Source organism: Zalophus californianus, chromosome 1 (genome assembly GCF_009762305.2).
Source record: "Zalophus californianus isolate mZalCal1 chromosome 1, mZalCal1.pri.v2, whole genome shotgun sequence".
Lineage (NCBI taxonomy): Eukaryota > Metazoa > Chordata > Mammalia > Carnivora > Otariidae > Zalophus > Zalophus californianus.
Genome location: NC_045595.1, coordinates 28,863,912 through 28,885,498, shown reverse-complemented (window position 1 = coordinate 28,885,498; position 21,587 = coordinate 28,863,912). Strand labels below are relative to the sequence as shown.

Genomic DNA, 21,587 nt, shown 5'->3' with positions numbered 1-21,587 from the left:
TTATTCTTTCTTCAGATATGGAGTCTTTCGTGCTTACTACTAGATTTAAGAAAAACCCAACATAGACTCTGGCTAGAAACTTAATTCTAGTGGAGGAGAGAGACAAAATGATAGTAATGATAACTGTGGTTAATGCCACAAAGGAAAGGAATACAGTGGCATCAAAATGCATGTGTAAGGTGCCCTAATCTGAGGCACAGAAGGTTCTCCTTGAAGCAAGACACTGAACTGAAACCAGGGGCAGCGGTAGGAGAATAGTATGTACCAGGGGGACCTGAACTGTCATGTGATGACAGGAAGATGGAGCAAGAGAGAAAGTAATTCTGACCATAGGTCTGGAGAGTTTCATGGAGAAGGAGGGTTTTGATGGGAACTTGAGAGACAAAGGTCATTTTCAGGTACATGGATGGGGAGGAGAAGGTGGTCCCAATAAGAAGACCAGTCTTCATGGAGGTGGCAGCATGTAGATCTGGTTTGTTTTGAGAACTGTGCACAGAAAGGAATGGCTAACTTGCAGAGTTGGTAAAGGACCTGTCCAGTAGAATAATAATCACAGTGACAAAATACAGAAATATCTGTGGACCACGAGCCACGAATTCAAAACCTTTGCCGGTCGAAAACGAAAGCTTGCTATGTTGAAGAGGTTAATAGCGTATAAGGAATCAGCTAAGATCATTCTTAGCCAGTGCTACTGTTCACATTTCCATCTGTTAAAGATCTTTATCATTAGCACTGTATGTCAGCCTTTTAGAGCAGCTTATCACATGGAATCACAGATAACTTTTTTTTTCAGAAAAAAAATGAGATAATTTGTTAGAAAAACATTACGAATTATATTGAGTTGACATCACTCAATTACAGCCACATTACTGAATTACACCTGTTCGGCCTCGAGCCGGGGAATTTATTAGCACAGCCTCCATTAGAGCTAATGGGAAATTAGAGTTCCAAAGCTCTTTGAATCCATTGCTTATTCTGTACGAAGTGTTTTTCGTGTTGGGACCACACTCCGGGCTTGACAGGAGCGAGCTGTGAGGACTTATTTCTCACAGGATTTGGGAAAAGCGCAGCAGTACTGTTTGTTTACATGGGCTGTAACATCAGGGACCAGCCTGGCTGTGAGAGCCTGTTTAGATGTGCCTTTTCCAGCCTCCCGGTAGATGACCCTCGCCTCAGCCAGAGAGACATTGAAGAGCCATTCCACTCTCAGAGCTATGTTACCTGCATCTGAGTTTTCATTACCTAGCCATTATGCTCACTGCCCAAAGCCACCTCCGCTTATTGATTTGGGACCTGTGCCAGTTTCTAATTGTTTCCTTCAGATTGAGTTGGCTCCAAATTGCTGACTCCTGTCTAGTAATTTCTCTCCTCCATATTGTGCCCTTTCCTTGCCTAAGAAATTAGGCACTTCTTGAGTAGCCTCAGAAGCCGTGTGTGTGACCCATCAGTTCATACCAGGGCCACAAGAAACATGGGGACTTCTTAAAAATTATTATTACCTTGGAACTTCAGAGCACACAAAAACAAAGAGAAGCTTTGGCTTCTTCTCCCCAAACCCTCCCCACCCCCATCCCTTTTTCCCCCTCCCAGGACATATTTTCACGTGTGAATGTACTATGGGTGTCCTTCTTGTTATTTAACTGAGAACTTCTCAAGGGACATGGCAGGTTGAAGAATTTGAGATCTAAGTCCTTATTTTTCAGCTGTTTTCCCAACAGCCACTCACTTCTCAGGATGGATTTGGAAGAGTCCTTCCCTGTGAAGGGTGGGAGGGGGTGCTTCTGATCCTCTTGTCTCTGTCTTCACTGTTACTCAGCGTTCTCTTGGCAAGGAAATGTACTTCATATTGTCCCATTTTCCCCTCAACATTTATCAAAATACTGTTGCAGTTGTATCATGAAGTAGCACAAAATTTGGAAAGTTCCCTATTCCTGTTTACTTTGCCAGTTATATCCAGTGTCAGGACAAATATATTTAGGATAGAAGAAAAAGCTAATAATCATCTTAATTTAAAAAAATAACAGATGAACTAGCATCTAAAGGAATTATCAGCCTCTCAATCAATGAGAGAACTTTGGAACCTTATTATAAATAGCGTTCATTCAGGATGGCTGGTTGGCTTGGTTGGTTAAGCGTCTGCCTTTAGCTCAGGTCATGATCTCAGGGTTCTGGGATCGAGCCCCGCATCGGGCTCCCTGCTCAGCGGGGAGCCTGCTTCTCCCTCTGCCTGATGCACCCCCTGCTTGTGCACGCTCTCTCTCTGACAAATAAATAAATAAAATCTTAAATACACACATATATATACACACACACACACACACATATATATATATATATATATATACATATATATATATAGTGTTCATTCTAAACATGGCTATAACAAGATAGGGTAGCATAGCCCTACTCCAAGGGTTGTCCTTGCCCTGCTGACAGTGTGATACAGAATCATGGCAGAAATTGAGAGTAAGGATTGAGAAGCTCATGTGCAAGGAAGAGTAAATTTGCCTGTTGAATCTAATAATAATAAATTCGGGACTTGAATATAAATGCCTTTTTTAAAATTTCATTTTTCTAGTAGTTAGTTTTTATTGTATTTTGTGAAAGTATTTATCTGTGGCAGATTGGGACATACCTTCCCCCCTCCATCCTTTTATCACAGTTCATTTGCAGAACACTGGTGTGTTTAGGTTAAAAACACAAGCCCAAGCATTGGCCTTTCATAGCTCTTGGGTGTAAGTTCTGAATATGTCATTTACTGGCTATTTGATGTGGGCCAGTTACCAAGTCTCTGTAAACCTCATACTCTGTCCTGAAATGTGGAATAATGAGATGGTACTGTACTTACCTTGTGGTTAAGTACAAGGTACAACCCTTTGTGGCTATAGGATTAATTGAGATATGTTAGGTAAGCTGTAGGGTTTCCATTCAGCTAAATTTGGCAGCCCTGGAAAGAACTTGAGTGGGGTGCATGGTGCATAATAAAATTGAATAAATATTGATTATCATGATTTGTTATTAAGTAAAACTTGTATATGACTTTTATCCTTATCTGAAGGATCTTAGGAAACAAAATATAGTAAGAACCTCATTTAGGTCATATATGTATAAAGTTCTCTCAGAACATGGACTTGAAGGAAAACTTCGTATTTAGGCTCCAACAAAAGTCTTTTCTCAAAGATTGTATACTTATTGGTTTTCTCTATCTTATATCTTCTGATGGCATATGGAAATTACTAGAACCTGTGTATGGAGACCATCCTCATAGAGCAGATGTGCATTCCTAGTCATCATTAGATGCAGTGTAACTTTCACTCTGCCTCAGGAATTTTGACTCTATTTGGAAAAAATGGTCACACACAACTCCTTGGTAGATTTTCTCAAATTAACTTCCGGAAGTTTGTACAGAGGGCTTTCGGCACCCCCCCCCCCCGCCTCTTTCTTTTTTTGCGTGTTATATTTCTTTCCTGGCTTAAAATCTGCATAGTTGTTATTCATGCAACAAACATCCATCAAAAACCTCTTGAAGGCCTGTCATTTGCAAACCCATTGGCAGTTGCCCTAGCTTGTACAAAAGTGGAGGTATGTATTTTAGTCAGTGAGACGTGTAGCTAAGAATGACCTAGGAATTATAGGAGATAAAGGTAATTGGGGGGGCGCCTGGGTGGCTCAGATGGTTAAGCGTCTGCCTTCAGCTCAGGTCATGATTCCAGGTCCTGGGATCGAGCCCCACATCGGGCTCCCTGCTCGGCAGGAAGCCTGCTTCTCCCTCTCCCTCTACTGTTCCCTGTGCTTGTGCTCTCTCATTCTCTCTGTCAAATAAATAAATAAAATCTTAAAAAAAAAAAAAAGGTAATTGGGGGACCAAAGTAGGGGATGCCTTGTGGGCATTTAGACAATCTCATTGTTTTCAGCATATTTATTATCACAGCCTCTCTATGTCTCTTTCTTTGTATAATTTATTTTTTATTTTTTTAAGATTTATTTATTTTAGAGAGAGAGAGAGAGCAGGGGGAAGGTCAGAAGGAGAGGGAGAGAAAAAACCCAAACAGACTTGGCACTGAGTGCAGAGCCCCACAAGGGGCTCGATCTCATAACCCTGAGATCCGACCTGAGCTGAAAACCAAGAGTCAGACACTCAACCAACTGTGCCACTCAGGCACCCCTCTTCATAGAATTTTAAATGCATATTTTCCCACATTTTTTAATCTCTGAAATTGGGATATATCTCATAATTGATGGTCACTTATAATCACCCTAGGTAGGTAGCAGTTTGGGACAGAACTGTTTTGGCCTGCACATGTATGAACATTCAAAGGGTCAGCATCAAAACTCACAGAATGGATGTTGGTGGCTTGGAAGAAAATCCCAGAAACAATATTGGGCACACTTAGAAGAAATGCCTGTCTACTTGATGAGACAGAGGATGGCAATGTGCAGGCTGCAGTGATCTCCCCAGGTCCTATGGCTGGAAGTAGAAGAACTGGTCAACCAACATTGTCTGACTCCAAGCTTATGCCTTAAAAAATTTTTGTGGAAAATTTCAAATCTACATCAAAGTAGAACTAATAGCAAAATGGATACCCATGTCCACATCACCCAGCTGTAATAACTCTCAATATTTTACCTGTCTTAATTCATCTATCCCCATTTTCTTTCTCTTTCTTTCTTTCTTTCTTTCTTTTTTTTGCTTGAGTATTTTAAAGCACATCATGGATATCATGTCATTTCACCTGAAAATTCTTTAGTGTATATCTCTAAACAGATGTAGACATTCTGCCTTTCCATAAATACCATACCATCATCACACTTAATGAAATGAGCAAATAATTACTTAATATGCCCTTTTGAGTTGGTTTTGTTCAAGTGAGAATCCAGATGAGGCCCAGACACAATATGTATTGAATTGTTGTGTTACTGACGTCTCTTTTATTCTATAAAACTTCTCCTACCCTTCTCCACCTCCCTGAATGATGTCCCTAATTTGTGTGAGAAACTGGGTCATTTGCTTGTATTATCAACTTGACTGTTTGCATCCTTGTGGTAATGTTTAACTTCTCCTTCAGTAGCTTGGTATTTAGTCAAGAGCATTGATTAGATTGTGTACATGTTTTTAGGCAAGAATACTTCTTAGGTGGTGCTCTGCATGTCCTTTTGCATTTCAGCATGAAGCACATAATGATGGATTATTCTTTCAGTGAAGCTGAGATTAATCAGTAGGTTAGGTATCCTGGGCTTGTTCCTGTGTTACCAAGGGCGTCATTAGGAGTTGCAAAATGGCAGTTTTCTAATTCTGTCATTCTTCCTGCATTTATTACATGGAATGCTTCATAAAGAACGTTTTCTCATCAACCATTTGGCTACCCTGAAATACAGTTCATAAAGGCAGGAAAATACTTGTTTCTTTACCATATTTCAGTTTTCAGATTAATAAATGAATGCCTTGTAACCTCCAATTAGTAACCAATGAAATTTTGTTTAAAGTATCTTATGAACTTTAAAAATGTACATTCTATATGTTTCAATTCATCTCCATCATTATTCTTTCTGGGACTCAAATTTTCCCATCCACTAGGCCAGTAGGGACTCCTTCAAGTATCCTTTCTATTATTTTCATGTGTCCTTCATGTAGTTTTATTTTTAATTGTTTATTTTTAAAAATTAAAAAAATTATTTAAATTAATTAAATTTTCTCTATGAGGAGACCCATGCTCGTTTCCTTTCTGAGTCTCTCAGATGCTCTGTCTATATCTGCTCTCTGTATGTCTTCAATAAACTCTGTTCTCACTTCCCCCTAAAAAAATTTTTCTTGTGTGAAATGTCAAATGGATATAAAACTAGACGGAATAGTGTAATTAACCCCCACATACCCATATCTTGTTTCAAAAGTAATCAACTCATGGCCAGTTTGCTTTTTTGTACTCCAACTCACCTCCCTCCTCCCATATTTTTTTATGGCTTCATCCTTAAATATTTAAGTTTCAATCCCATTAGTTTTTAAACTTCCATCTTTCTATCATAACAAGATGTCCCAGTTAGAACATGTGAACTCGCTGGATTGATTAATTAGAGTGACACCAGCTGCTTTAGCACTTATGCTTCGAAATGTAATATGGCTTCAACAAAATGGGAGTTTACTTTTCACTCATGTAATAGTCTGGTATTAGTGCTCCTGGTGAAGGAGGCTTCCTGTTGAGATGATTCAAGAATCCAGGCTTTTCTGATCCTGTATTTCTGCCTTCCCTTAGGTCCATGATGCTATCTGTATCTAGCCAGTAGAAGGGGAGAAAAGGGCGAGAAGTTACACCCATGTCTTAAAAGCCTTACCCCAGAATTGGCACATATCCCTTTGGCTAGAACTCAGTTACGTGGCCACACAAATAGGTCTGGTCAATGAGAATGTCTAGAAAGAAGAATGTATGAATTTTTGGTGAAGAGTTTTCTGTTTTTCCCACATTGCGTTATGCATTCAAGAAATCCACAAATAATTCTGAAACTCACTTTTGTCACCATAATCATAATTACCTTTGTTATGTCTTTAAAGTATTATTCTAGTTCATTAAATGCATTTTACTGGCTTAAAAGGACGAATGCTTTCTGAATAAGGGCACTGAAGGAAATCTGTGATGAACAACCATTTGAGTGGTTTCTTTTTGTTTTATTTCTTTTTTTTTTTCTTATTATGGGATCATACCTATCTATGAATTATAGATGGGTGTTTCTATCTTTGTAAGGTGGGAAGAGGGTGTACCAGCAATTTGAATTTGTTACATTCCTGAAAAACTAGGAATTATATCAAGATAAATAGTGATGCACACAGGTAGAAGGCCCAAGAGTATTGTTGGTTGAGAGGTAAGTCAAGGGCCCCAAGAAGGATGGTGACTGCACACACTCAATGTCCATCTCTTGGGAGGTGAAGATTCTGGATAGTTCCTTCAATTTCAATATGAGGGTATTGAGTCTTGTTTTAGTGAATTCTAAACTCACTTGGGGGCATCCAGTGTCCAGATGTACACAAGGGCAGAGAGGGGAAGCCCAAACAGGAGAAGGGAAGGCAGGGGAGGGCTGCCAAGGAGACGAAGCCTCGTGTCTGCTTCATATCACTGATTTTATGTGGATGCCCCCTCTGCACTGAGTCACCAGCCTAGACCAGGTCACATCTGATTATGGGTTCTCTAGGGGGAATAAAGGAAAAATAGCTCCTATTGTGTTGTTGCCATCTGATTTGGGGGAAGATGCTGGAATAGGGATACTGCTATAAAATAGCATATATTCATATTTCATGTATTTAATAGATGCAACAAATACCACACACATCTCTACTACCCATGGCCCATGGGCCACGTTCAGTCTACTTAATTTAGTAGAAAATTAATCTAGTTCAAGATTAACAATTAGAAAGCTGCTTCTGTGTTGCTTCATCTCAAACATGCCAAGTCATTAACGTTAGGGTGTCAAGAAAAAGTAGTGACCATTTCCTCACTTATATGCTTTTTAGCAAGGCAGATAGTCTAACTTGTTAAGAATATATCTTTATGAGATTTGATAAAACTGTCATTTTAGATAGACAAATAAATTGTCCATAAACTTATACATTTTTCCTAAATTGCTCCTTTGTGCAAAATAAGGTTTTCACTGACCCTGCTGATTCTCAAGAGTACTTCCAGTCCAACACATAGAAAACAAAAAGGCTAAGAAATTCTGTGGATCTCTGAAACTTGATTTAGGTAACAGGTTACAGTAGACACTGGTAAATTCAATGTGCCTCTGAGCTTTATAGGGTGATGAATGTTTTTATTGTGATTCAGCAAACATTTTAGGTCAGACACAATAATCTAACTTCCATATTTTATTTCTTTTGAGATGGGTTTGATCCAAAGCAGGAAACTACCTTTCCGTAACATCATACTTTTAAACCTTCTTGTACTGATTCTTTATATAAAACTAGATGAAGTACCATCATCAAAAAAGGGCTTAATTTGAACATTCAAAGGAGAGAGTGAGGTTCCAGTATCCTCTTTTGAAGTTTGCAAATGGCTTTTCCCATTCAAAAAATCTTGCAGTCTTGTTCACCAAGATTCCAATCCACAGGATCTTATCTCACTCTGATGCTCCTTCCTTTCTAGCATTAAGTAATGCTGCTTGATTTCTGAAGAAGAAGCTGGCTTTCAGAAGAATCTTCACTTTGGTGCAACATTCTCTGCAGTAGCACACAGTCAAAAATCCCTCACAACAAATTTTCAAGAAGATTAGGGAACAGGGCAGCAAAATATAAGAAGAAGAACTGTAAGAATTAAGTTTAAGACTTGACTGGTTTCTATACATAGGTAGATCTCTCAGTAAGGACTTCATGGAGTGTCTGAAGTAAACTTTCCTGAAAATGTTCGAAATTCTGGTGTTCCTTACTAGCTACAAGTGCAGGCTTTGTAAGTAGTAGTGCTACTCGGGAGTGAAATTGATCTGGGTTAAGTGTCACTCTCAATGTATTACCTGTGTTTGAGGAATTGTAGCCCCATATCTACAGCCTTTATGATTTTTGTCATTTTCTCTTATCTTTACTATTACTTTCTTACTTTTTCATTTAAGCAAATCTCTTTAAAGTTATTATGAAAAATCTTAAGTATGCAAAAGTAGAGAGAATAGTACAGTGGTTTTCATAATAATTATCAAGATTTTTGCTACATTTTCTTCATCTCTTCCCCTTTAATCCCTCCCCACTTTCTTTATAACTCTTGTTTTCTTTCTTCTGAACTATTTTAAAGCAAATCTTGAACATCACTTCACTTTACTCTGATGTGCTTCAGCTCTACAGAATATGGACATTTTTGTACTTAACCACAATGCCATTATCACATTTAATAAAACAAACAGTGATTATTTGATATTATCTAACTTCCCCAAATGACTTGAAAATGTCATTTACTGCCTTTTTTTTTTTTTTTTTTTAATCACGAAGTTCAAAGGGTGCTTGGGTGGCTCAGTCGGTTAAGTGTCTGCCTTCAGCTCAGGTCATAATCCCAGGGTCCTGGGATCCAGCCCCACATGGGACTCCCTGCTCAGTGGGGAGTCTGCTTGTCCCTCTCCCTCTGCCCCTCCCCCCACTCGTGTTCTGTCTCTCTGTCTCTCTCAAATGAATAAATAAAATCTTTAAAAGAAATATGAAGTTCAAACAAGGTCTGTGTATTACGTGACAAATGTCCCTTAAGTCTACTAATCTGGAGAAATTCTATTGCTATTCCCACCTTTGACTTGTCACAGGAACAGGGTCCCTTGTCCTATAGATGGTCCTGCATGTTGGTTTTTTTTTTTTTTTTTTTTGGTATTATCTAACTTGTTCTTCCATCCTTCCTTTTTCATATACTGGAAGCTATCTCTAGATTTGATTTACTGTAAGTGTTCTTGGCAAGAATGTTTCATCGATGGTGCTCGATGCTTCCTACTGTGTTTATCAGGAGGCATCCACTGTGCTTGGAACCACTTTTAGTGAGACTAAGATTCATCAGTGGATTTGGCAGGGGACAGCCTGACCGCTCCATTGTAAAGTTCTCCATTAAATTTTCACACAACGATCTCTTCTATTGATTTTTATTACCTAAATCAATTATTTCATTACATGATTACAAAAATCATGATTTTTTGATTCTGTTATTTCTTTTGTTTATTAACTAGACTTTTTCTATGAAGTACCTTCCCTAATTAGCTGGAACTATTTGGAGCCCACTCTTTCTTTTTCTTTTCTTAGATTTGTCTTAAGCAATTATGTTAGTTAGCTTGATATGCTAGTTATATATTTTTTAATATGCTTGGAATAAGACACATAATTATTAAAATAAAAAGAAAACCACTTATATATAATCCAGTGTCACCCATTGTACTCCCAGTGGCATACATCTCAGGTGTTGGCAAACATTATTATTTTCCCTGCTTTACAGATGAGGAAACCAAGGCACAGCAAGGCTGAGCAACTTTCCTTGGATAGGCCTTAGACTAGAACCCAGGTGTTTTGACAGAGTCAGTCTATAACCACCACAATCTAATAGCACTGTTCTGAGTGGCCAAAGTTTTGTATATAAAAAAGCCTGATTTTCGAGGTGGCACCAAGACAATGCTTTTATAATGGCAAGCCCGTGAGAAAGCCCAAAGCTCTGAGAAAATTGATCTGCATTCCACTTTCAGCTGGTGCTGACTCTGTGACCAATGTGATTTATTGTCCTTACAGATTTAAATCAATAATCTGAGTATTTTAGAGCCTAGATTGACCTAATAAGCTTCTCAAACTTCCCTAACCTAAGACTTTGTATATTTTGGATGAAACATTAAAAAACTTTTTTGGGTTTTTTTTTCTTTGTCATCCTTAATGACTTAAAACATCTCTGTAAGACAACAGATAGAAACCATCATTATTGTTTTTAGAAAGGAAAGGCTATTTTGCACCAATCAACCTAGTCAAGGCAGAAAGCTGAGTTTTCTTCAGGCAGATACCCCCCAAGCCCCTTGAATCACAAGAGGAACTTCCACCGCGCCTTCGTGGAGTCCCTGTAGCACAATCTGAACATTCAGTTGCAAAATTTAGATGCACAGGTTTCAAGTGTTGTCTCTGACCATTTCATTCGATTTGCCTTTCCATGGTAGTGGGATTAAAAGTCACACTGAAGACCTCAGAGGGGTTCCATCTATTGGGATGTACATGCTAAACATCATCGAGGAGTCACAAGAATGAGATGGAAGAACTACCTGAAGTAAAAGCAGCACCTACCTGGCAAATTTAATTTTTACTGGGATGATATCAAACCACCCCTGTGTGACAGTGATCTCTTCCTGGATAATACTGAGAAAGAAGATAGAAACATGTTAGTTATTTTGCATCATTTGTGGGATTTTAAACTCTTATCAGGAATTTAGTCTAATCCCTTCAATTTGCAGATAAGAAAACTCACACCCAACTAATTTAAATAGTTTATCCCAAATTAACAGCTAATTAGTTGCAGATCTACAATTAGAGCTCAAGTTTCCTGACTGACTTCCTAAGATACTGTATCAATTAAAGCTATTTGATTGTAAGCAACAGAAACTGATTCTAACTTGAGCAGAACAGTAATATAAATAGGGTAGATTCTGAGTGGTTTACAAAGTCTTATGTCAATTTTATTACAATTTTTTTGGTGGGAAAGTGAGGAGTAGAAATTGTTAGGTAACAAAAAGTGTATTTTAAATTAAAAAAAATCATAACCGTCATGGAGAGAATAAAAAATATATTAATTCAAAAAAGAGATCATGACCTTAGCTGAAACCAAGAGTTGGGTGCTTAACTGACTGCACCACCCAGGCACCCCTATCTTTTTTTTTAAATGGTTTTGATCCAGTAGGCCATTTCCACCTTTGGCTATTATGAATAGTGCTGTTATGATACATATACATATATCTGTTTGAGTCCCTGCTTTCAGTTCTCTTGGGTACATTCCTAGGAGTGGAATTTCTGGGTCAAATGGTACTTCTGTTTAACTTTTTAAGAAACCATTAAATCATGTTCCACTAAACCATTTTATTTTCCCACCAGCAATGTGTGATAGTTCCAATTTCTCTGCATCCTTGCCATTGTTAGTTATTTTCCATTTAAAAAATTATAGCCATCCTAATTGGTGTGAATCACTACCTCATTGTGGTTTTGATTTGCATTTCCCTAATGACTAATGATGTTGACATCTTTTTATGTGCTTGATGGCCATTTGTATATCTTCTCTGCAGAAATGTGTATTCAAGTCCTTTGATTTTTTTGTCTTTTTGTTGTTGAGTTATAAGAGTTTTTTTGTATATACTCTGAATACTTGTCCTTCATCAGATATATGATGAGCCAATATGTTCTCCCATTCTATAGGTTGTCTTTTCACTCTCTTGATAAGGTCCTTTGATGCACAAAAGTTTTTAATTTTGATGAAATCTAATGTATGTATTTTTTTCTTTTGTTGCTCATGCTTTGGTGTCATATATAAGAATCCATTGCCAAATACAATGTTTTCTTCTAAGAGTTTTATGATTTTAGGTCATATTTAGATCATTGGTTCATTTTGAATAAATTTTTATATATGATGTGAGGTAGGAATCTAGTTGTCACAGCAGCATTTATTGAGGAAACTTGGCACTCTTGTTGAAAATCAATTGATAGGCATGAATTTTCAGTGTAGATCATGAGACTTCAAAGAGTATCTCCCTTGTGAAATTTGCTTAGAACCCTGCTATAGCAGAAAGAATGGTGCCAGGCAGCAAATACAGCTTACCACATAGCCCAGCCATTGACCCTTTTGCTGTGAAATTCTGATGTACACATACTTTCTTCTGTTGAAATTCTGCATTAGTGACTTGCAAGAATTTCACGCTTGTGAGTTTGTGAATTCGAGGTAATTATTAAAAGAAAGATCTGGGAGTGGAGTGTAAAAAACAAAGACAAAGTAGAAAGTAGAGTAAGAACAAGAGTCTTACTATGCAGCTTGTCTCCCAAGTTCTGTATACATGCTGGAAGCTTCCCTTCTATACCACGCTACCCAATGAAATATAATGTGAGTCCTATATATAATTTTACATTTTCTACTGTCTACATTAAAGAGTAAAAAGAAACAGATAAAATTAATTTTAATAATAGATTTTATTCAAAACATTACTTTTTCACCCTGTAATCAAATACTAAAAATATTGATGAGATATTTTACTTTTTCTCAAACTAAGTACTTGGAATCTGTTTTTACACTTAGAGCACATATCAGTTTATGCAGGTGGCTGCTACATTGGACAGTACAGTTCTATACCTGGGATTGGCAGACTTTTTCTATAAAAGACCTAAGAACAAGTATTTTTGGCTTTATAGGCCACGCAGTCTCTGTAGCAATTATTCAACTCTGCTTTTTATATCAAAGGTAGCCATAGGTAATATGTAATCAAAGAAGTGTGGCTGTGTTCCAAGAAAACTCTATTTATAAAAATAGGTAGCAGTCCATTTTGGCTTGTGGGCCATAGTTTCCTGATCCCTATTCTGAGCTGTCCCTGTTAGCCCTGTCTACCACAGAGAGGATCTTCTACTCTCTCCCTATAGTTAATTCCTTAGGCCTATTAGCCCCTTTGCTCATTTCTAGTGTCTTGATGTATCCAGCCTCTAGAAATGGGTTTTCTCTGCTCTCTCTGCTTTTGCTGTATCAGAAATGGGGTGAGATGAGGAGGAGTACTTCACATCTTGGGGGTGACTCCTGTAGGTGAATGAGGGAAGCAAAAGTGACTCTCAAGTGCTCCTGCCTCAAGATGGAGAATATGAAAATTATTGTGTGCATATACCTGTGAAGATTCACCTTCTGCCAGTATGTCTCCTGTTCTGATTTCTCTAGACGGCTCTCCAAATCCTTCGTGTCCACAAATGACCTCTTCAGGTCTCCTCATTCTGGAAGAGGCAGCTGTAAAGAGGCTGAACCTGAAACTGTACCCATCATGTGGACAAGGCACTGTAGCATGTACACTTCAGTATTTTCAGCACTTGGCACAGTCCTTGCCCATAGGAGATCCTCAACAAGGAAGTCCTCAGTAGGGACATCTCTATTCAATAAACAATGAAATAATAAAGCAGCTCTAGTTCTGGACTCCCATTGCTCAAATTGGCAACAATTTAGTTGCTAAAATTTCCTCTTATATTCTGTAGCTTAAAAATGTTATGCCCAGATGCATAAAAATGATGCTCCTTGATTTACTCACTTGCCATGAGCATCTAAGCCATTGGTTCCCAATGACCTGGCATGCCTTGATTTATTGTTCATTTGATTTAATTTACTGAAGGTGACCTTACTCTGTTTTTCTGCTAGAATTCTGGCTGGATCGTGGTTGATGGTGGTCCACAGGGAATAAATCACAGGCGATGGCTCTTGGTCATATTAGGACTGCCTCTTCAATATAACTTTGATGTGGTGAACACAGGCCTTGAGGCTGATAATGGCATTTTGTAGACAGGCCATAGTGACCTCTAGTTCTTAGAAACGTAGTTGGATTACCTGCAAGATAATAACATTTTCACTTGTGGGTAGAATGTGTCACTGTTTCTGGGAATGCTGGAAAAACCAACTTAAAGAAACCCCATACCTTGATTTCCAAAGCTTTAGCATTTATCTGGGCTGGGGGGCTACGTTAAGGAAAAAAGTTTGGAACTATTAAACAGATTTCTACATCTTCAAGAAATATATGTAAATTAGTTAGGGACACAGTCAACAAGTTTTGAGAATGAGACACTTAGACCGAGTTCCACCTTTCAGGCACTTGGACGACTAATTTGCATTCCTCAGGATTTGCTAAAGGAGTTTATAACAAGTGTGGCTCTAGATTCTGGGTGGTAACCTCTAAGACCTTATGACTGCGTATTAATGGAGACTGGAAAGGTGTGTGAATTTTATAGTGATAAATTTTAATGACTTCTGTATGTGTATCATTAACAAGTTTCTGGTGGTTACCCAAACTTGTAAACAATGCCATTTTGCCAGTACAGATAGTGTCCTTCTTCACCTGAATGTGACTTAAATTAAAACAAATAACTTTTGCTTATAGTCATTTTCTGCTGAACCAGAATGACCTTGAGATGATGTTAAAGCATGTCTTTCCTGGACTCAAAACCTTGCAGGGGCTCCTCATTTAACTCCAGGCAAAAGCCTAAATCCTTTCCGGTAAAAAAGGAGGCTCTTCCCTGTAAGGATCCCTGTTCCTCTGATCTCCTACCCTGTTACTCACCCTCCCCTCCCATAGCCACAGGAGTTTCCTTGTTGTTCCTCAAATGCACTTGCCATAGGGCCTTTGCACAAGCTTCTCCCTTTGTCTGGAGTACTCTCCCTGCTGGCTAACAGCCCACTTCTTCTTTAATTTAACCTTTTTCATGAAGCCCACTAGACCCACCATAGTTAAAGTTCCAACTGTTCTTTTAGTTCCAACATACACTTTAATTTAATCACTTACTTTGTTTATTGTGTATCATCTGTCTCCATCCATCTAAGCTTCCTGAGTAAAAGACTTACTGTCTTCTTTTTTCAATGATGCGTCCCAAGTGCCTAAATCAGCTCTATTAGAAGTTTCTGTGATGATGCAAATGCATATGGTAGACGCTAGTCACATATGCTAATGGAACAATTAAAATGTGATTGGTGCATATGAACCCCCCCAATTTTAATTTGATTTAATTTTAATTAATTGAAATTTAAATAGCCACATGTGGCTACTGGCTACTTATCATATTGGACAGTATAGATTTTGAAAGTTTATATAGTGAATGAATGAATGTTTAGGTCTTTAGATTAGTGCTTTTTTTTTTTTTTTACGATTTTATTTATAAATAATCTCTACACCCAGTGTGGGGCTTGAACCCCTCAAGATCAAGAGTTGCACGCTCCACTGACTGAGCTAGTCAGGTGTGCCCCTCTAGATCAGTGGTTCTTAGACACTTGAATATTTAAAGGATTCCTGAATTTCTGGGAATCTTGTTAAAAATGCAGATTCTGATTTAGGAGATCTAGGGTGGGGCCCAAGATTTTTTGTTCCTAACAAAATATCTCCCTACGCTTTTAAGTTGCAAGACTTAGAGAACTAATACTGTCATGCTTTTAGTTTGTGTGTTTACTGAGATAAGCCAGGTGCTTCTTCATTTCCTGGACAAGAGACATTACTAAAAATTACCTCTGAGACCAAAATAACAGCCAACATATCCAAAAGACTACAAAAAGAGAACAATTTATTCCCTGATCCGTGATAAGAATATGATTTACCTTGTCCCGTTTCTCTCTAATTTGGCTAAATTCAGTTGTGGTTAATTTAGAAAATTTTTTTCTTCAATTTTGGCTGCTTTTATGTCAGTCTATAGCTGCCCAATGTGCACACTTGAATTGCAATCTATTTTCCCAGGTCACTGAAGATGTGTGCTAGTTACCCTTTACAAAGAATTCTCGAATTGTACTGGACTGCGCAGTTCTGCATCCTTCTATTATCTGAGATAGCTGGCTAAATCAAACTCTCACAGTAAAAAAAGTCTCATCAATCTTTTCCATTGTTATAATCACATTGTTCATCTGCAGAATAAACATCACCCAGTTATTCCCTGAGGAAGGAGTTTAAATCTCGTTCATACACCTTACATTGCCACAAATCTGTGGTCGTTCTTCTTAATTATCGTGTATTCTTTTCCAGGTGGATTTTTGTCACAGCAGTAAATCTTGGTGCAGATCAATTTTAGGTGTTGTTAGTATTTAACAACAATTAAGGTACTGATGAATATATGTAATATCGCCTGATTTATCATTCCCTTATAGGCTCTTCACAGATACATCAGAGGCACAATTTACAATACCTGTCAGGAGAAAAAGGGTAAGATCATCTTGAAAAGTTGGCTTTGCTTTTCTCGAGAAAGAGGATGAAGAAGAGGTGTGCATTTGAGCTCTTCCAGCAGAAACCCTAGGCTAGTCTTCCAGTCTTAGCTGCTGGGGCTGTGTCTGGCCTGGGCCTGCATGAATGTTCAGGCATCTCAGGGCTACTAACTGGCCCCCAACACATCATCTGTGTTTTTGGCTTATTCTCTTCACTCTTCTTGGAATGCCCTCTACCCAATTCCTGCACCCTCCCCCCAACAGGACCACCTAAAGACAACCTTTTCAGCACTCAAGGCTGACAACAAAAATGATTGCAGTGGTGGGTAACATTTGTTGACCGGAGCACCTGGGTGGCTCAGTCAGTTAAGTATCTGCCTTCAGCTCAGGTCAGGTCATGATCTCTGCGTCCTGGGATCGAGTCCTGCATCGGGCTCCCTGCTCAGCGGGGAGTCTGCTTCTCCCTCTACCCTTCTCCCTGCTTGTGATCTCTCTCTCTCTCATGCTCTCTCTCTCTCTCTCTCTCTCAAATAAATAAATAAAATATTTAAAAAAAAATTTATTGAGCACTTTTGTGTACCGGACACTGTGCTCAGCACTTCATGTATATTGTCTCATTTGACCCTTACTGCAATGCTCTGAGCCAGGAGTCACTATCTTCTGCACCAAGATGAAGAAGTAGAGATTTAGAGAAGCCAAGTAACTTGCCTGAGTTCATGTGGTTAGTGAGTTGGGGAGCCTGGGTTTGAGCCCAGGCTGTCTGATTCTAAAACCCTTCTTCCCATCTCTTAACGCCACTGTACTGCCCAGACTTTTCTTTCTCCTTTTTCCTGGGAGTTTCCTCCTTTCTCTTGATTGCTTTGAGGCAAATGACATTGGTGTCATTCATTAATGGGGACCTGGGAATCCTAACTCATGACTCTCCCCCAGTCTTCCCCTAGCACTTTGTACCCACTAGTGCCGTTCCCCTCGTGGTACACATTTATGTGGTGGTTCTCCCTGCTCAGCTGTCTTGGATGTAGTTTACTTCTCTTTGTATCCCAAGTGTTTTCATGAATTGCAGAAAGCTCTCTTGACTTTCCCTAATTTCTATATAGTAAATTTTCCATAACAATGGCAGAACTTGTAGCCATGTGCTGACTTCATAATCATGTAGAGGGGAATATTCACTCCATGTACCATATTTAAATATAATAATCCAATTGGGTAGACCCAACTGAAGCAAAAACCTTTTACAGCCTAACTTCAGTGCTTTGAAGATGAGCCTGGGGGCTCTTGCTGAGAGCTTTTAGGTTCCTTGTTTAAAGCAATGGTCAGTCTGGTGGTGTGCTGATAAATGTTTAGGTTCTCTCTCTCCAGGAAAGAAATGTGTGCGTGTTTGTGTGTGCGTGCGCATGTGTGTGTTTATTATCAATTTAACTGCACAAAAGATGTCGAGCCTATAATTTATAAATAATAAAATAATCACTACTCTTCATTGCGTATTCCAGATAGCCAATCAATTATCATACAAAACTTCTGTTGATTTAGTCAAACTCATATCCATAGCCAGTCTGGGTTTGCAATTGATGAACAAGTGGCATTCTGTCATAAATAGTATATAATTGTTTTAAATACTGGAAGAATATGTCATTAATTTTATTCTGCTCAGAATATAACCACTACAGATGTGGCCCACTTTAAATTTAATCTGCATGTTCTTTATCACTCTCAAATCAACAAAAGAACATCAAGCTGTGATTTGTGGCATTTGCCTGTTTGGCTGATATCAAGCTACCAATGTGACTTTACTGAAAGTGAATGGGGAAGAGATGCGCGGCAGCACTCCATTAGCCAGCATCTCTACCATACAGATATAAGAGATGCAGATAACCTTAAGAGTACACATAATAGGGGCGCCTGGGTGGCTCAGTCATTAAGCGTCTGCCTTCGGCTCAGGTCATGATCCCGGGGTCCTGGGATCGAGCCCCGCATCTGGCTCCCTGCTCAGCGGGAAGCCTGCTTCTCCCTCTCCCATTCCCCCTGCTCGTGTTCCCTCTCTCGTTGTGTCTCTCTCTGTCAAGTAAATAAATAAATAAATAAATAAAAATCTAAAAAAAAAAAAAGAGTACAGATAATAGTAAAACAGTTAGGAAGGGATGAGCTTTGTGTATTTATTACCTTTAAAAATATTTTTATTTAGGGCCACCTGACTGGCTCAGTCAGAAGAGTCATGCGACTCCTGATTTCAGGGTTGTGAGTTTGAGCCCCAAGTTGGATGCAGAGATTCCTTAAAAATAAAATCTTAAAAAATACAAATTTATTTAATTGTAAGTTACATAGTTGTAGAACCTAATGTTAATAATGGCTGTGTTTAACAACTAGCTTGCAAAATTCCTGAAGTTGAACAATAGGCTCCTGGATCAGTCTGTTGCCTGGCAGACTGGAAAGACCCTGGGCCCTGAGGCCTCCATCCGGCCCATCCCAAAGATGTCACCAGAGGCTCTTGGTCTTGTCATGAGAAAGAACTCGAGGACAGACACAATATAGCAGATGAGCAGACAAGCAGGAAAGTTTATTAAAGTGGAAGTACACTCTTGAGAGAGAGAGAGCAAGAGAGAGCCAGCAAGAAAGCTGTGCACACTGGAGTTTGGGTTTGTATCTTTTATTGACAGTTGTTGACAAGAATATTCATTACTTGGGGCAGGGATTTCTTGGAAGCCAGGTTTTGTGCTTTTTCTTCCTTATTTGGCCAGGGGTTTCCAGCCTACTTTGTCCACTATCTTGGGCCTGTCTGGTTTAATCCTGTGTCTTGGGGTTTTGTTTTGGAGTGCTGCCAGAACAGGCTTCTGACTTTAGTTGGCCATGACTTCCTCTTTGCCAGCATCCTGTTATAAGACCTAACTCGCTGCAACTAACAAGTCCAACTCAAAAGTGGTGTTTGGTTATCAGATGTGGGTGTGGGGAGGATGAGGCTTGAATTCCAGCCCTGCCTTTTACTCTCAGTTTATAGAGTAAATTACTTACTGTTTGTTAAAGCACATTGTAAGTTATAAACTATTTTATAAGTCTTAAGATTTTCCAGATTGGTATAATGCTAAGTGAAATAAGTCAGTCAGAGAAAGACAAATATCATATGATCTCACTCATATGTGGAAGTTAAGAAACAAAACAAACAAAAGAGAAAAAAGGAGACGAATGGAAAAAAATCCAAACACAGGCTCTTAAATACAGAAAACAAACTGGTGGCTCCCAGAGGGGAGTTGGGTGGAGGCATGGGTGAAAGGTGAAATAGGTGATGGGGATGAAGAGTACATTTATCATGATGAGCACAGAGTAATGTATAGAACTGTAGAATCTTTATATTGCACATCTGAAACTAATATAACACTATATGTTAATTATACTTCAATTAAAAAAAGAGATTTTCCAGATCAAGCCAGACAGATGAAAATAAAGTACAGCTGTCACTGTTGGGTCTCCTCTTTAAGCCAGGTCCTGTGCTAAGAACTTCACATACATTATCTTGCCTGGACTTCTTAGGAGATAAGTACTACCACTGCTCTCCTTTAAAGAAGGGAAAACCAGGGCTTAACAAGAATCAGCAGGGCCCTGGTCAGTACTGGTGGTGGGACTCAGAGCCATGCCCTGGAAACACTCATAGCTTCTGCTAAGGATTGCAGAGATGAGAGGAACAGTACAAAGCAGGCTCTTTTTAAATCATCTTTCTCTTTTCTCCTCCATTCTTCTTCTTGATGTGGGTATGGTCGTGGGAGAATTTCCCTTTCTTACCGCTGAGTGTAAAATCACACCATGCTTGTTATCGAACAACAGAATATTTATGGAAGCATAGAGGTAGAAATAAAAAATGACTTGATTTTATCATCCAGAGGCAACCAAGATTTTAACTTTTAGGAGTATGTATCAATAAAATTTGGGTCCGTAACATACCAAATATAAATAATAAGGGTGCCTGGATGGCTCACTCGGTTGAGTGTCTGACTCTTGGTTTCTGCTCAGGTCATGACCTTAGGGGTCATGAAATTGAGCCCTGCTTGGGGCTTCGTGCTCAGCAGGGAGTCTGCTTGAAGATTCTCTCCCTTTGCCTCGCCCCTGACTCAGCTTTCTCTATGAAATAAATACATCTTTAAAAAATGTAAATAATATAGGGCGCCTGGGTGGCTCAGATGGTTAAGTGTCTGCCCTTGGCTCAGGTCATGATCCCAGGGTCCTGGGATCGAGTCCCACGTCGGGCGCAGGGAGCCCGCTTCTCCCTCTGCTTCTCTCTGTCTCTGTCTCTCATGAATAAATAAATAAAATCTTAAAAAAAAATAAAAAATGTAAATAATATATAATACAGTAAATATCAACATATGCTTTTATTTATTGAACAGTTAATTAACTTTCTGTTGTTACTTCCTGAGTTTGCAAAGAATAATCCTTTTCAGAGCTGCAGTCCTTGACTATTTGGAAAATAAAACTTGGGGGCTGGAACTACAGAAACAGGAGCTGCATATACTTACCATGTCTTTTCCTATTTATTGCAGTCTTTTCCCACCGAAGATAGCCTCCAGATATATTAGCTAGCAGCATATGAGTAGTTTGAGCTTAACTTCTGTTTCTTACTTTTTTCCATCTCCTGGTAGACAGAAAGTAGGAGAGTCAACATTTGGACGATCCATACATTCACTATGTATTTCCTGGATAATTTCATATTTGATCTAATATTGAGAATACTTGCTATTATTTCCATGCCTGATCTGTAAATCTGAATTCTTCTGAATTCTGTTTGTTAGTGCCTTGCGGACAAGGAAGGAAGGAAAGATTTCCATATCAGAAGTGCTTATCCATTCAAAAGAGAAAACCAAACCAAAATTCATAGCAGGGTTCAGGCTAGATTTTCATGCATCTAAACAGTGGAGACATTGCCCATGAAGAACAAAATCATATGGAGTGACATTTGGTCACTGACCTAACTAAGGGTACTTCTGGGGGCCTTTAATCTACTGCGGCAACAATCATATTTGACCACAGTCAGTGAAACATTTCCCCTTTTACATTCAGTTATGTGACCAGTGAAATCATTTAATAAGCTCCGTCCTGGAGCTCACGATATATAGGTCCTATGTGGTTTGGCCTAGTAAATCCTTATCCCCGTCTTGATCTTCAGATGTCTAACAGGTCATATTCTGTGAAAGAAATGTTTTTAGATTTTGCACATAAGATTATGTTGGTTAT

General features: G+C 38.8%; 1 protein-coding gene across 8 annotated transcripts in view; it reads left to right on the top strand.

The window, feature by feature from the left end:
• FHIT (fragile histidine triad diadenosine triphosphatase) overlaps positions 1 to 21,587 on the top strand; it is a 1,457,066-nt gene that overhangs the window by 164,372 nt on the left and 1,271,107 nt on the right. Inside the window, exon 3 of one of the 8 annotated variants that reach the window (XM_035725003.1) lies at positions 16,317 to 16,371. The exons of the other annotated variants lie outside the window; for them this stretch is intronic. The gene's annotated coding sequence lies outside the window, so the exon portion shown is untranslated. The remainder of the gene's footprint in view (positions 1 to 16,316; positions 16,372 to 21,587) is intronic. 8 annotated transcript variants of the gene reach the window in all.